Source organism: Sinocyclocheilus grahami, unplaced genomic scaffold (genome assembly GCF_001515645.1).
Source record: "Sinocyclocheilus grahami isolate Dianchi unplaced genomic scaffold, SAMN03320097.WGS_v1.1 scaffold466.1, whole genome shotgun sequence".
Classification (NCBI taxonomy): domain Eukaryota; kingdom Metazoa; phylum Chordata; class Actinopteri; order Cypriniformes; family Cyprinidae; genus Sinocyclocheilus; species Sinocyclocheilus grahami.
In genome coordinates, this window is record NW_015505645.1 from 160,659 (window position 1) to 177,838 (window position 17,180).

The 17,180-nt window shown below is 37.2% G+C and overlaps 1 pseudogene; it reads left to right on the forward strand.

The window, feature by feature from the left end:
- Positions 1-15,076: 15,076 nt before the first annotated feature.
- Positions 15,077-17,180, forward strand: part of LOC107553173 (sodium-dependent lysophosphatidylcholine symporter 1-A-like) — a 13,244-nt pseudogene continuing 11,140 nt past the window's right edge.

Sequence of the window (17,180 nt, forward strand, 5' to 3'; positions counted from 1 at the left end):
GAGAGCGTGTGAACCGCCGTTTATTGTGAACGTGAAGGCAATTTGCAGCACTAAAACAAGTATTTCAATGAAAATAGAAGCCTCTACTTCACTACTCCAATCTAATTATGCTTGAGCTGATGCGTCGTTTTAATTGGCTTCTAATGCACGACGCACTAATCAATATGTTGTGTCTGAACTGAGGACAGCACGCGCTAATCCTTACAAACCAAGAAGCAGAAGCTGGAATATCTGTATTGTTTTTTATATATGTTTGTTAATAATATACAACAGGTTTTTTTATGATATTTGTAGTGTGCTTTATTAGCATTATCAAATATACTGAACATCAAATCAGGAAAATAAAAAATAATTTAGTATTAATAAAGTTTTATAAAACGCCAATTCGAAAGCAATACAATGTAAAGAATGAAATTTTAAACATAAAATAACATTCAATAAAATTCAATAAAAACTGGTTTTCATCACCAGATTTGGGGTGTCACTGATTCTGGGACAAAAGAGGCTACACAACCTAGCCTAAAGAAAGAAAATAAAAGTTTATATCATAGAATATTTTGTATTAATCGTGGGTCCATCTCACCCCGCTCCCATTTTGATAAAAAAAGTATTTCCCATTAAATCTTCTTTTTACAAGAAAGAAAACTATTTACATGGTTGACATAAAATAACATTCAATAAAATTCAATAAAAACTGGTTTTCATCACCAGATTTGAGGTGTCACTGATTCTGGGACAAAAGAGGCTACACAACCTAGCCTAAAGAAAGAAAATAAAAGTTTATATCATAGAATATTTTGTATTAATCGTGGGTCCATCTCACCCCGCTCCCATTTTGATAAAAAAAAGTATTTCCCATTAAATCTTCTTTTTACAAGAAAGAAAACTATTTACATGGTTACATGTAACATTACATGGTTATTTGATTAATTTCAAAGTGGATTCTTTTTTCAATTAATGTTTTTATTTCAGTTAATCTATTCCACAAGCCAACTGCACATAGTTCTGGGACATGTTTTGTCCCATGTCACATGGATCGGTGATCAGTGTTGTATCATTTAAATTTGTTGAAGAACTGTTCATGCATTTCTTTTTATTACATGATTTCAGTCAGAAATTCCAACTCTGCTACTTTTGTGTTGCCAATGTATTTATCAATCTATTTTTTTTTCATGTCATTTGGATTGTACACTCACACATACTGGAAAGTTGGAGAAACTGAAGTTCTGGAACAGTGATTATTGTTCTAACAACCAAGTGGTAAACCCCCCCCCCTCCCCCCCCCACACACACACACACAACACACAACACACACAACACACGCCTCTCAAGAAGCACATGTACATTCACAGCTCAGACTGCATTCGGGCGCCTCCTACTGCATAAAGGGCACATGACACTTCCCAATCAATCACTGGCTTGCACGAAAGAAACAAAAGATTTTCTTCTCTTTCTTCCATCCCCCATTCAGAAAGAAAGCTCATACTCTCTTCTTTCCTCCCAGAAGGGTTTGTATACAGACAATTGCATAATACTAAATGAAATGAAATAAAATAGCGCCTAATCCATATATATATATGTATATAAATGAAATTATAATAAAATAATGTATTATAATTATTATTATTATAATAGGAATATATACATGTTTTTATTCCTATAATAAGGTATACATATTAAAAAGTAATAATGGGAAAAAAGAAATTATCAAGGGTATTGAGTCTGGCCCTGTTTCAAATGAACTGTTGTCTGACCTTGAAAACTGATTTTTTTTTATTTATTTCAGAGCAGCTCCAGATTGATATTTCTAGCGAGATAATGGTCACACCGTGGGTAAAGTGTCATGGTACTGAGTATCGCAGTGTTCTTGTTGTTTGCTTAGAATTTGTTGATGATGCACCTGTTTTTGGAAAGATTGTTAATTTTTATTAAGGATGGAATTTATTTTATGGCATCGTGTATGGAATCCGAGTTTGTTGAACACATTCATGCTTTCAGTGTTGTTGAACAAGAGCACAGTCTTGTACTCAAAAAAACCTGAGGAATTGATGTACTACCAGCCATTTGATTTACAAATGTCCTATGGCAAAGTCTTTTTTACATTGTTGTGGGCTGTTATTTGTAGTAATGTCATGGCATTATGGTTTCTTACTCTGCTGAAATAAAGTTTTGAAACCGTAACAGAGTAACGTTTTCTTCATAGAGAATTTCTAGTTTATTTTAGGAATGGGCCATACAAAAAGTACAATTCACATGATAAGTGAACTACAGAGATTAGAGAAGCCTGTTTAAAATGTAACTGTCATTGTAATTGTCATTTAAATATCATGACTCCAGACACATTCAGTGTGCTCATACTGATTTTTCACAGGGAAGTTTGAAAGTGACATTTTGTGACTATTTTACTATGCTTGGCTAAATATAGTCGTTTTTATTGGACAATTAAGTATGGTTGTATTGTATGCAAGTTCATTTGAACTAAACTGATTCGTCTGAACTGATCATATTTCCAAATGAGCAAAATTATATCTCGTCTATTTATTTTTTGTAATTGCAATTTGTTATTTGTAATAATGTCATGGCATTATGGTTTCTTACTCTGCTGAAATAAAGTTTTGAAACCGTAACAGAGTAACGTTTTCTTCATAGAGAATTTCTAGTTTATTTTAGTTTTTTTTTTTTAGTAGGTAATGCAGAACCATAATAAGAAAGTAACTCCCAAAAAAGTGTTCTATCAACACCAGGATGGTGTATCTTTTGACTCTTTTATAAAGTTGAGTATATTGTGATTTCCATTTTTCCAGTGTCAAGTCAACACTGGAATAGTGTAGAATTTTAACTCCGTTAACGCCAGTGTTTCCTACTAAGCTGCACTCAGCTCTGTAACAGTGTTGTTTTTATCTGACAGGCACAGCCTCGGAATCCAGTTTTTGTTGAAAGTGGAGGAGTTTAATAGTTTAATTGCTGGTCATGTTACTTCTCCAGGCCCGGTTCTTCACGGCTATTGAAGGGTGGGCTGGCAGATATCCTGGGTGGGCATTTTTAGTCATCACATCATCATATATTCTAGAAGATATTTATACTGTAGATATTGCTATATTAACTATATTTTATGTAGGCTACACTGAAAAAGCTTTCATGGGCAGCCTAGAATATCATGCACTTTCACAGCAAAATAAACTTTTTTTTCTTTATTGAATAGTAAAAAAAAAAGCCCTCTTTGTTCTCTTTCTCTGGATTATTGTTTCAACACTGGTGATTCTTTTCAACTAACTTTATTTATACAAAATAAGGCCGTAATCATGTCTAGAACAAGATAGTTTTGAGGAAAATATAAAGACCAGACCTCTATGCTAATGGCACTTATTTAAAGAAACTAAATAAATAAAAGATTTAAATGGATTTAGGGGAATAAATTAAAAGAAGAAAAAAGAACAGTAAAAGAACAAGAATAAGAATTTTTGTCAAGTAATCAATCTGAACTGCAAATAATATTTTTATTTTAAAATATGCACCCATTCAATTTCAGTTGTATTGTTGAAAACGCAAAACAGAAAAATGCGATTGTCATAATCAATTATGAATTAGGCTACATGAATAACGTAAAGACCTAAAACTGCGGAATTTGACATAAAAAGTCGAATAGTTCGCATCACTGGCCGTTTACGTCATTGAAAGGGAGCGACTGTTGCTATAGTAACGAACGCAACTTTCATTGATAGCATTGATAACTTTATACTTATGATAGCGCGCGAATATTTCTGCCCGCTTTCGCTCGTTGTCAGCCTCTGCAACAGACTGAAGCCGCGTGAATTCAGCGCGCCTTGCATGCAGCAAATAAAAGAAAAATGCTGCAATTTTCTGGTGTTATTTGATTATTGTTGGGGCAGTCTCCAGCTATATCTTAAACTTCTCAAAATACAGTCCGCTTCAGATTGGTTTTAATCACTGCATAAAAAAATAAACGCAATCTTTATCTAAATCTGTTTGGATGCATTCTCCTTCATGGCTGTTGAGTTCCTATATAAAATAATAAAACATAAAGAAATATATAGAAATACTCAAATAAAAGATGCTATTGATATAATGTGATATGTCAAATATAGCAATTAGCATTGCACAAAAGTTATGTTTTGATCTCGTATGATTATTTCCTGAAGTTGTTGAATCTCTTACATGCTTTGGGTTTTGTTTGAATGTCTCTGTAATAATGTTCAGTAGTCACACACAAAAGGACTTCATGATCTAAATGTCTTTGGAAATGCTGTAAGTGGGACATAGACATGCAAACATGTGGACTATAATGAACAGATAAGAAAGTCAACAACTTTTAGAGGTAGAATGTGAATGTAGAAGGTGAATGTTTATGCATTTATTATTTTCTGCTTTTAATTTGATTCAGTTAATGAACAGACCTGATGGACAGAACCAAGTCCCCTTATTACTTTTTGCTTTTTTGATAATCTGTTACACTCAGATGTGTCACAATTTCTCTGCAACTTTAATTCACACTTCTACTAACGTATTACAGTAATAATCACAGCAACATGGGTACCTTGCTCAAGAGCGCTTCTGGGCTCATTCTGTTGCTAGTCCTGGGCTTTGGCCACCTGATACTTTGGAGTATCCCCCACTTGTTAATCTACCTTATTAAGGACAATTCATTTATAAGGGCAATATATATATATAAATGAGAAGATGTTGTTATACATATATTTGAGTGAAATGTTCATCTCGGCGTTCGCCTGCGTGTGCACATCTTTCGCTGCGTGACGGCGAATAAATAAAAGCGCGTGGGCGTGGACACGGACACTTGACTTCAGCTTTCAAACGAGGCAGAAGTGGAGAACAGCATCTCGTTTGGCAAGAATAAAGCAGCTCGCTCTGCTCCTGAAGTAAAAATACCTCTGATTCGTGTTATGGCAAGGGGAGAGGGAGCCGAACAGTTCTCATCCGGTTTGTTACCTACAGCCAAAACTGTCAATCAAGATGGAATTAAAATGCTTAAGGTAGGTTACCTGGATATGAATGAAATCACTGATGTTTGATTTTTTTTGCACTATGTATTTTTGGCTCCAAGGTACTTTATAGAGCAGACGGTGGGGTTAACTGATAAGGCGGGAGTTTAGATTGATGTCGAATATAATTATTAAAACAGCACGTGCCATACGCACACGACCGTTAAAGGGTTACTCCACCCCAAAATGAAAATTTTGTCATTAATCACTTACCCCCATGTCGTTCCAAACCCGTAAAAGCTTCATTCGTCTTCGGAACACAATTTAAGATATTTTGGATGAAAACCGGGAGTGTCTGTCACATTGACTGCCAAGTAAATAACACTGTCAAGGTCCAGAAAAGTATGAAAATCATTGTCAGAATAGTCCATCTGCCATCTGTGGTTCAATCTGAATTTTATAAAGCGACGAGAATACTCTTCGTACACAAAGAAAACAAAAATAAGAGTGAAACATTTAAGGGGGTCTGAATACTTTCCGTACCCACTGTATATATTATATATATATGTGTATACAGTAATAGTGATCCCAAATATATATTATATTTATATTTATTCTAAATGTTCTATCTGTCTGTTCTATCTAATAGTAATTGTAAAGCACAAGGCAAAACTGCATATTGTTAATGCAGCTATTTCCCAACAAATCTTTGTTCTCACATAGACGAGATTAAAGGTGGGGTATGTATTTTTTCAAAAACGCTTTAGAAAACTGAGTCGGGCCGAGTACCAAAACAAACTTGTAGCCAATCAGCAGTAAGGGGCATGTCTACTCATGATGCAGAGGAGAGAGCGCTCAGTACACAGGACGGACATTAGCCGAGCCGAGCGACGACAGAAAGATAGAGATGGCGGATAAAAAACAACAGAGGAAAACGTCTGCGGAACAAAAGAAGGCTTACGATAAGGCAAGAAGTAGGACCCGTTTAAATATTGTATCAGCTTTCCAGCGCTGGAGAGAACTCGAGGCCTGTGATCGGATGCCGAGGTTGCAGCAGCAGCAATTTTCTGTCGGGGATTTGTCATGCCGCGCCGCAAACAGTGTACACAGCATCACTGATTATAATGAGTTCTGTAGTATTTTGTCACAACGCGGCGCTCGAGTCCGGTGTAGACACGGTGTAGCATTGGTTTTGCTTTGTTTCACAGAACTAATCGTTGTCTGGGTTGCGTACGTATGTGTGGGGTGGAGCTATCAAAATAGGGCCGAGACCCTTTTGGGGTAGGGGCGTGTTTGTTTTGGTGATTTGAAATATCAACATTGGCTACCAGAAATCATTTACCCCACCTTTAACAGACTGCTATGGAAGCCCATTTCCGCCACTGAATAAAAAAAAAAAAAAAGGTTATTACGACTTTATATCTCACAATTCAGACTTTTTTCACAGAATTGTGAGATATAAACTTGCAATTGCGAGTTATAAAGTCAGAATCGCAAGATATAAACTCACAATTCTGACTTTTTTTTCTCGCAATTGCGAATTTATATCTCGCAATTCTGACTTTATATCACACAATTCTGAGAAAAAAGTCAGAATTGCGAGATAAAGTCGCAGTTACCTTTTTTATTTTTTATTCAGTGGCGGAAACGGGCTTTCATACTCTGCTGACCATGTGCAGGTTCTCAGTGTGTAAAGAGACTGGGGATTTTTGAGAGGCGGTATTAACATCACTACTGCAATTTTATTTATTTATTTATATGTTTGAAGTTTAAAATCTACAGAAGAGGATTAGGGCCAAGCAATAATGAAAAAAAAAGTCTCAAGATTAAAGATATTATAATGCGAGATTAAACTCGTTAAATTTCAAGAAAAATGTCTAAATAAAATGTTGTGAATAAAATAATTACATTTTCGAGAATAAAGTCATTGAGTTTTGAGAAAAACTTGTGAAATTTCGAGAAAGTTGTGTCATGTCATGTTTATTTGAACGTTTCAGTCAGTGTCTGCAGTGGCATTGGTCCTAGGGAGTAGAGCTCCTGAAGGTAGTTTCTGATGTGATCAACTAGAGTTTGAGTCTATTACTTTAGGATCGTTGATGGTTGTGTACACCTCCATCCATAGAACGAAACAACTGTAACCATCTGCCATTAATGGCAATGCCGTATGGTTTTAGTTTAGGGCAGCACTATTTGTGCTAAGTGAATAGCAATAGATGCTGTTTACACTACATGAAAATAGTGATATATTCTATTTACACTAAGTGAAAGCAGCATTTTTTGCGTATTTAAGTGAAAATAGCGATTCAATTTACGCTATGTAAAAGTATCAGGTCTTTGCAATAAGTGTAAATAGTAATTAGATGCTATTTATACTTATAAATAGTGACAGATACTATTTGCACCTCAGTATTGTTGCACATTAACAGGATACAATAATAACTTTTTTTTTTATTTATTAAAATTATTAAATAGACGCTGCCTTATTGGGACAACAAAGCCCTCCCTATATCCTACCTATCCCTAAATCTACCCAATTAATATATCATTATTAAACACCCATTAGGCAGTTGATTTCCACTTTTCCGATGTGATATGTGATGAAAAAAGGAAGAAGAGCGAGTTCGGCAAAAGGCAAATTCGAACTCTGGTCATTTGCATCGTGTATACATTCATGAGCATTACTCTCTACGACCTATGCCACTGCAGACGCTGAATAACACTCTCCAACGAGATCAAATGAATATGACACGAGTGTGTTTATTCTCAGCATTTTATTTTAACACAAAAATATTTTAACACAAAATTTAACACGTTTTTTTTTCTCAAAACATAACGAGTTTATTCTGAAAGTATGAGTTTATTCTCAATATTTCATCTTGCATTTTTTACTCAATGTACCACGTTTTTTCGCAAAACACAACAACTTTATTCTCGAAATTGAGTGAGTTTATTCTTAACATTTTATTTAGACTTTTTTTTCTCTAAAAACAGTTTTTAATCTCAAGATGGTTTTATTATTTTTTTTATTACTGTTTGGCCCTAGTCCTCTTTTGTAAAAATCTGGTGACTCTGTGACTGGTCAAAGTTGACTGACAAAGCATATACCAAATACATTTGTGGAGAACTAATCTCAGTCAGACAACTGATGCTACAGTAATTTCGATGTTCTGTACTTTCTAGTAATATACAGTAGCCAATGAGTGCTTTTGCTTTACAAAGCAAAAATAAACACTCTCCTCCGATCCATGAACGTTTCTCTCAGTTAAAGGTGGGGTAAGTGATTTCTGGTAGCCAATGTTGACATTTCAAATCACCAAAACAAACACGCCCCTACCCCAAAAGGGCCTCGCCCCTATTTTGATAGCTCCGCCCCACACATACGTACGCAACCCAGGCAACGATTAGTTCTGTGAAACAAAGCAAAACCAATGCTACACCGTGTCTACACCGGACGCGAGCGGCGCGGAGTGACAAAATTCTACAGAACTCATTATAATCAGTGATGCTGTCTACACTGTTTGCGGTGCGGCACGACAAATCCCCGACAGAAAATTGCTGCTGCATTCTATTTATGACGTATTGACACAAATTTCAAATGATTTTCAACGGTCGCTTTATCGCGTCCAGTGTAGACGGACTTTAGCTGTTGCGGTGCGGCGTGACAACTGTCGCGTCCGGTGTAGACACGGTGTTACTCACCTATCGAGAAGAAACAAAGCAACCTCAGCGTCCGATCGCAGGCCTTCCACTCCTTGAGTTCTCTCCAGCGCTGGAAAGCTGATTTAAACGGGTCCTACTTCTTACCTTATCGTAAGCCTTCTTTTGTTCCGCAGACGTTTTCCTCTTTTGTTTTTTATCCGCCATCTTTATCTTTCTGTCGTCGCTCGGCTAATGTCTGTCCTGTGCACCGAGCGCTCTCTCCTCTGCGTCATGAGTAGACATGTCCATTACTGCTGATTGGCTACAAGTTTGTTTTGGTACTCGGCCCGACTCAGTTTTCTAAAGCGTTTTTGCAGGGCCGTTTCTAGCCATTTTGACGCCTTAGGCCAAATCCCTATTAGCAGCCCCACCCCCATCCCACTCTCACTCCCAAACAAGAAAATATAAGATTACATACAAAATAACATAAAACTGATTATGTAAACACTCAAATCTTAAATAAAAACCATGACACATTTCCAAATTATATTTGCATATAGGTTATTATAATTTATTTTCAGACATTTTTTCAGTTTCCTGACACATTCAAATTGGTTGTCATAGTAACGACACTAATTTGTGGAGATTCAGCACATTGTGTTTTACACAAATCTGAACGCATTATTTGGAAATGGATAGGATAAACATTTTGCACAATTTATTATCTGTAATACCATTATAGTCACTGGATGCCTGTATAGCTCTATGTAACAATCCCTAGTTTCTAAGAAATTATCACACATAAATTAATTTTATTCCATTTGGATTGGGATACATGTTTAGATATTTTCAGTGGCTACTTTTTGTCTTTATCTGTTTTTTTGTTCAGTTGTTTTGTCAGTTATTGCATTATTTCAGTCAAATATAAAACACTTTGTTACCTCAAACTACATATAAAAGCCTGATTAGTGGCATAAAAGTAATCAGCATGCTGCTACTTGTTCCTTTGTTACTCATTGATGCGTGAACTTCCCCTTTAAGGGTGCTTTCACACTAGGACTTTTGGTGCGCACCCGGGTTCGATTGACGTCAGAGTTCGGTACGTTTGGATGATGTGAACGCTGTCTTCCGAACTCAGGTGCGCACCCACGAACCGTACCCGAGTCCGCTAAAAAAGGGTGGTCTGGGGTACGGATCAAGTGAACTCCGGTACGGTTCGTTGCTGATGTGAACGCAATCGTACCAAATCACGGAAGTGAAACGCTATTATGCCGTTATGTACTGAAGCTTTGGAAACAAAATCAACGGTTCAAAAGCATAAATATAAAATTGAAGAGAGCAATGCTACACATTTTGCCGTCTTCTCCTGCGCCATCGTTACCAAGCAACGGGGTAAACAGCTGCTGGCTTGATGACGCAAACGAACCGCGGTACAGACCCAAATAATATAATGTGAACACAGTCCAGCGGGGGCAGGGGGAGGGGGGGAGCAATCGAACTCTGCTTCGGACCAAGCAATCGAACCAAGTGTGAAAGCACCCTAAATAACACGACACTCTGCCCTCTATGTGTATGATGCTGCTCCCACGGTTTAGTAAAGGATGTATTGATCTTGTGAGAATTAGCAAATTTTACTACGCCAATATTTTTTAATTGGCTGTTAAAGTTTGTTGCGAATATTACACAACACGCTGATCCTTTAACAATGTATTGGCACAAAAACACACACATTTTGGACCAATTTCACAACATGATTTCTCGACTGCCACAAATACTGCCTAAACAAAATACTGATTTTGTGCACTTTTTATTGTACTAATATTTTAAATTGGCCTTTGAACTTGGCTTTATTGCATGGCAAAAAAAAAAGTCTTACCTTGACAAAGCACTGACAGAACCCATTGATCTAATGATGTTGTTAAGCACTCCAAATGCAAACTTTGCATGCAACAATCGGGCAGCAATTGACAGCACTCTGATCCAGTGGCATACAGGCATCGTCAGAATGACAGTACTGTAGCCCAATGATGTTGGGGGATCCAATGGGGGTGGCAATCATATTTCACGGTGACCATGCCGCTTATCACAACCGTGCTAAAATGTAGCACCAGTACATGCGCTCATTGGCGCCCCCTCCTGCTGGTGGCGCCCTAGGCGACCGCCCAGCTTGCCTATGCCTAGAAACGGTACTGCGCTTTTGAAAAAATACATACCCCTCCTTTAATGTGTGCGATGTCATCTCACTGTCTGAAGCGTCTGTCATAGCAAATCAGCACATGCTGTTGTGAATAATTAAGCGAAGCGTCTTCTCATAGGATAAGAACGAGCAGTCTCATGAATAATTTAATGGACACCGATGCGTCATCCATGTACTATAGTCTGGGGTTTCATGACCCTTTAATGGCATGTGGGAAAATGCATGTTGAGTGCCGAAAAAAACTCTTGTTTTCTGATTGGCTCAGCCGACCACACCACCAGAATTGACCAATCAGAGTGTAAGCAGCGTGCAGGAGATAAGAGAGAGGCAGTTTAAAACGGTTGTTTGTTTATGCTGTGCAAGACAGTTTCAGTTTTGAGTGTACTGTTCATATGAGGAACAGACCATCTTGACCACAATGAGAATATTAAATAAATGTAAATGTTTAAAATATTTTTTAGAAATATGTATTTTAAAAATATATTTAATTAAAATATTAGGAATTAAAAAAATGAATGTACAAATATATAAAAATGTAGGCTAATGCAATATCTGGCAGCCACATACATTGGAAAATATGGATGAGAATGACAGAAGACTGTTAAAGAGACAATGCATGTCTTTTAGGATGTGATGCATCATTGTGTATTTTGATTCAGGTCAGATACATTTGGATAATTTGTTTCAAATATCAGTTTCATTCAGATAAAATGTTCCTTCTCAATAGTCTGTATGCCCATTCAGTCAGTTCACAAACTAAAAATCGTAGGGCTGGGAGATATGGCCAAAATGTTTTTTAAATCAGTCGATAATTATCACGATAGATTTTAAATCTTTATTTCTTTCAAGTTTAAAGGCAGATTTTTGCTCCTAAGTGAAAGCTATAAACCAGACCGTTAATTGTGGTTTTAAACTACTCTTTATGGTCAGAACATGACATACACTTAATGTTTTTAAATTCTTTACACTTTTCCAGTCATTCTTCCTTAACAAAATAAATATATTTTATAGAAAAATGTATTTATTCATTTCTAAATGCTCTGAGTGATTTTGTTTCAAATCATGAAACAGGTTTTTGTTGCCTGACTTTGATTACGCAGGCTGCAATATTAATAATTGGTCTTCCATAGTAGGATAAATTTAGGTCATGATAACCACAGTTAAAACCACACATATATAACCACACAAAATATAACTATATTGTTTCTAGGTTTTTGTATGAAAAACAAACGCATGCGTGTGGTGCTGCAGAGCCGGCATTTTGATGTAGAAGCTGGATGTCCTGCATCTTGTTTACAAGCAGAGGAATGCACATGCATGCATCATGGTACTCTCATGAACGTGTGTTGAAGACTGGCACGGAAGAGAAGAAATTGTTGAATGAACCCATTATTTTTATTTTTCTTGCACACAAAAACTTTTGTTGTAGCTTCATAAAAATTAAGGTTGAACCTTTTTAACGATGTCCATACTATCTTTCTGGACCTTGAACGTGGTAGTTGCGTTGTGGCCTATGCGAACGGTCTTAAGGGTTTGGAGCGACATGAGAGTAATTAATGACAGAATTGAAATTTTTTCGTGAACTGTCCCTTTAAAGGAATTTGCTTCTTATAGTCATTTGTTTGTAGCTCATACTACACCGATTGTGCTGTATTTATGAAACCCATTACATTTGCAAAAATATGTTTATACAATGGAGCATCTAATTGTACTAAGGCTCTATTTCAATTTGGCTCAAAGATTTTTTATTTTTTTTTTTTTTACTTGAAAAAATTAAGTACAATATCAGAGGTAGGGGGGAATCTTTTTATGAAAAATGGCAACAACTTATGTGGATTGTGTGGAGGTATATGTGTATACCTCTTATTTTATTATTATTATTATTAGTTTATTTTATTTTATGTATTTTTTTTCAGATGTCATTGTGTTCTAATTGAGGATTGCTTTGTTCGCTGTAGTCTCATAGAGAAGAAAGATCAGCTTATTGTTAGAGGTTTTTCTCTCCGCTGTATACACTGCTGTCAGTCTGATCCATTGATTTCGAAGCGTCTCTTATTGGTCACTGTTTTCCTAGTAGATACTCTGATCGGATTAGTGCCCAGAATTTTGGAATGAGGCGGTGTGATTAGAAATCCTTTTCACGGCCTGCCAAACTCTAGCCAGCTCTGTTAGTTAAACATCAAATGAAACCCCGCACAGCAGAGGCTCTCGTTCAGAGCCACAGGGGAAAGATCAGAGATGAGGTTCGCACTCATTACCTCACTTAACCTCATACAGATGAGTTAATACCATAGACTGTATAAAAACATGGGCGTAGTGTCCGTGACGTCACCCGTAGGTTTCCGAAGAGCGTTTTTGAAGCCTAAAGCAGGCGGAGCTGGCCGTCGCCATCTTGGCAGCCGAATAATCGAAAATGGGCAAAGAGGCGGGAGCTGGTTGCTGAAACCACGCCCACCTAGCTCGACGGTGGTGACAGCAGCGGCAATCCACCTGTCACTCAAGTGGCCACGCCCTTAATTATGCAGAACTTTAAGGCTTAATATAATTTAAACGGATGAGTTATAAAAAAATGCACCCCCCTCACAGTTGTCATGAAAGGCAAAATTAGCTATATAGACCAAAACCACTTTTTGTACCAGGCTGTAAACATGTTTTTTACTGCTGTAATGTTGGGCATTTTAACATGGGGAGTCTATGGGACTGACTCCCTTTTGCAGCCATCCTCTAGCGGCCAGTCGATGAATTGCAGTTTTAGTCACTTCCGTGTTGGTTTCATGAGAGAGAGCGGAAGGTTCCTGCTTGGTTAATACACATGTACACGCACCATTGTGACCATATTCACCCTCAAACATCAACTGAGCAGAGATGCTGTGTGGGGTTTTTACATCAGTTCTTAACCAATCAGTTCTTTCTCGGTTCTTCCCCTAAAGCTCAACATCTGTAACAAGCCTTGGTACAATTAGATGATGATGCATAGATGCAAACTCCTCACCTTTCGGTGAAAATTCTACTTTTTGAGATCAAAATAGTTCACCTACGAGATTCGTGTAGATCCAATGAGTAGAATCAACTCAATTCTGTACCCGCTCGAAGTCACAGTTAATAGATTAGATGTAATCTATTAACTACACATAAAATCCATCTTTTTACCATAGAATTTTTATTGTTGCAAATTACATTTTTATATTTTATACCACCCCACCCACCATATACAACCCTACCCAGCCCCAACAAAGCAATCCCCAATTAGAACACAATGACATCTGAAAAAAAAAGTATTTTTTTTTTTTACAAAAAATACATAAAACTAACTAATAATAATAATAAAATAAGGGGTATACACATATGCCTCCACTCAATCCACATCTAAGATTAGTAAATCATTAAAGAATGTGATAAGCTGTTGCCATTTTTCATAAAAAGATTCCCCCCTACCTCTGATATTGTACTTCATTTTTTCAAGTTTAAAAAAAAAAGACCAAATCTTTGAGCCAAACTGAAATAGAGGGGGGTTGAGGGGAGGTCCAAGATAACCGTATTCTGCGCCTAGCAAGAAGAGATGCAAAAGCTATGACATCAGCCTGTCTCCGGCTTAAAGGCTGACACAGAGAAAGAACACCAAAGATTGCAATCAAAGGGCAAACAATTAACTCGACCCCTAGGACCTCAGAAACTATTTTAAAGAAAGAATTCCAAAAGTTTTGCAACTTTGGACAAAATGCAAACATATGACTAAGGTTACATGGTGAAAGTTTACATTTATCACACAAATCTGAAACATTGGGATATATTTTAGAAAGTTTTGCCTTTTGAAAGATGAGCTCTGTGAATCGTTTTAAATTGTATAAAGCTAAGTCTAGCACACAAAGTGGTTTTACGTACATTGTCTAATACTCTACTCCAGTAGTCATCCTCAAACTCGAGGTCAAGTTCCTCTTCCCAAGCCCTGATTATTTTAATGCTGTGAAAATTTGACAGGATAATTGCATATATTTTAGAGATAATCCCACCCATATGAAGATTCAGTTTAAATGCCTCCTCCCATGGAGACTTTGTAGGCAGAGAGGGAAACCCAGAGAGCAGAGAGGAGACACAGTGCCTAATTTGAAAGTACCGAAATAGGTGAGAAGGCAAATTAAATGATGACGATAATTCAGAAAAACTTGCAAACACATTATTAATGAAAAGATCTTTAAAGCATTTCAGACCTTTCTTTTCCCAGAAAGAGAATACGGAATCTGAAACGGGAGGAAGAAAGAAATGATTATTATGTATTGGAACCATGGTTGATGCAGAGGTAAATTTAAAATGACGTCGAAATTGAAAGAATATTTTAAGAGAAGAGCATACTATTGGATTATCCGTGTAATGTGAAGGGGACATCGGGAGTAGGGCTGCAACAACGAATCGATTAAATCGATAAAAATCGATTACTAAAAGAGTTGGCAACGAATTTCATAATCAATTCGTTTATTATTATTATTATAACAGCTCAGGGATGTTCAAGGAGCAAAATGTTTGTGCACTTTCTAAAGGTTTTAGTTCTGTTTTTGAATAAAGGGTTGGAAATGAATGCTTTTCTTGCTTTTTTGTTTTTTATCCGATTCATCGATTAATCGAAAAAATAATCGACAGATTAATCGATTATTAAAATAATCGTTAGTTGCAGCCCTAATCGGGAGAGAAGAGAAAAAATCTGTCTTTTTAATTAAGTAGGCCTACCAGATATGGGTGTCATGCCATAAAATATTTTTAATACGACTGACTTTGTATTTAGCGTGAATTTAATAAAAACATTGTAAGTTAGGCCTACTAATTATAACACTTTCATTGTACAGAAAGAGAGCAAAGAACATTTACATTATCAAAGAACATTATCATTGACGTCTAGCCAGAGTTCAAACACTCTCAAAAACTCTGATTATAATCACTGAAGCGGTTTACAATGTGAAATGCGTATCTTACTTGCATTCGTATGCACATCTGCACTTGTTGTTTCTAATGAGAGCAGAATTCAGTCAGCAATGCGCGCAGTGAACAAAACTCTGGTGTTTCAGCGATGACTCACCTGAAAGCCTCTGATTGGCCATTGCATTCATAAGCTCAACAGAATCATGTGTGATTGGTTATAATGCACAGCGCTGTAAAAACGCGTTTGTCTCCGGCTCAGTGCCAGCCAGTGAACACAGATTTGAATTTAGCAGCTAGTGATAGCTAGTGTGTTTGTATCAAATATTTTAAAAAAATTTTGGCTATTCTCCTCTTTTGGAAGCTGCATTCAAAATCCACTTGGCTCAGAATTTTGAGAGGGCACGTGCCCCCTCGGTTTGAATGGGCATGACGCCTCTAAGTTATGCTATAACGGCCTTTGCTTGATTTTTACTTCATTTACAGTTTGAAGAAAAGTGTAAGAGGACAAAACCGTCCACGTATACTGTTTCAGGAATGACAAATGCGAGTGTAAAAAATAATGCAAGTGAATCCGCCAAATTGATCTGCGATTGATGGTGATAACTGTAGCAATGGACGAAACGAACTATCTGACATGCCTATGTCAAAACAGAGCTGTGCTTTAAGTAGGGACGTAACGATTAACCGCGAGCCGGTTGAAAGATTTAAATATGTGATGTTTCAAATCAGTTGAGATGCTAAACAAATCGCTATTCAATTAGGGGTAGGAGTTTATATGAACGTATGTTTTAGGGGAACTTACTGTCTTTAGAAAAGTATAGATGGTATTTTTTTCTTTTCATCTTGCCTCTGTATAATGCACATTAAAGTTCATAAGTGCAGCGCTGCTTTGTTTTGCTGCTTTGCTGTTTTGATACTGTGATGCCCTGTCCGGCCTGAGCGACTAGACAAAAACATTAAAACCCATTATAAATGAGGCATTTGTTGCATCCAGTGGGTCTATAATTACTGATTATAATGACTTATACTGTCTTTTTACGCGTTGCATCGCGTAAACATAAAACCATGTCTGTATTTGTGATCAGAGAAATGACAAACAACAAGCGCTACTCTACACTGCTCAAAACTCGCGTTTGAATCATCAGTGGCAAATCCTTAATATATACACAACGAAACACAGCGTCACACATGGCGGCCTAGAGTGAGCAGAGCCAGCGGGCTTGAGAACGGTGCGGCAGGCGGATTCTACGAAGGAGCATCCAGCGGGCTTGCGGCAACCACATGTGACGACCCCGGGCTGGACTCCGCTTCGTCCATGGTGAAAGCCGATCCGGCGATCCACAGCACGAAGTTGATTAATTTCCTCAGCGACCAGCACGGATCAGCTCCAGGCATGACAAAGCAGATATCGTCCTCTTTTGGAAGACCAGACAAAGTAGTTTCGCTTTCACAATGAAACACACAGCGCCTTCACA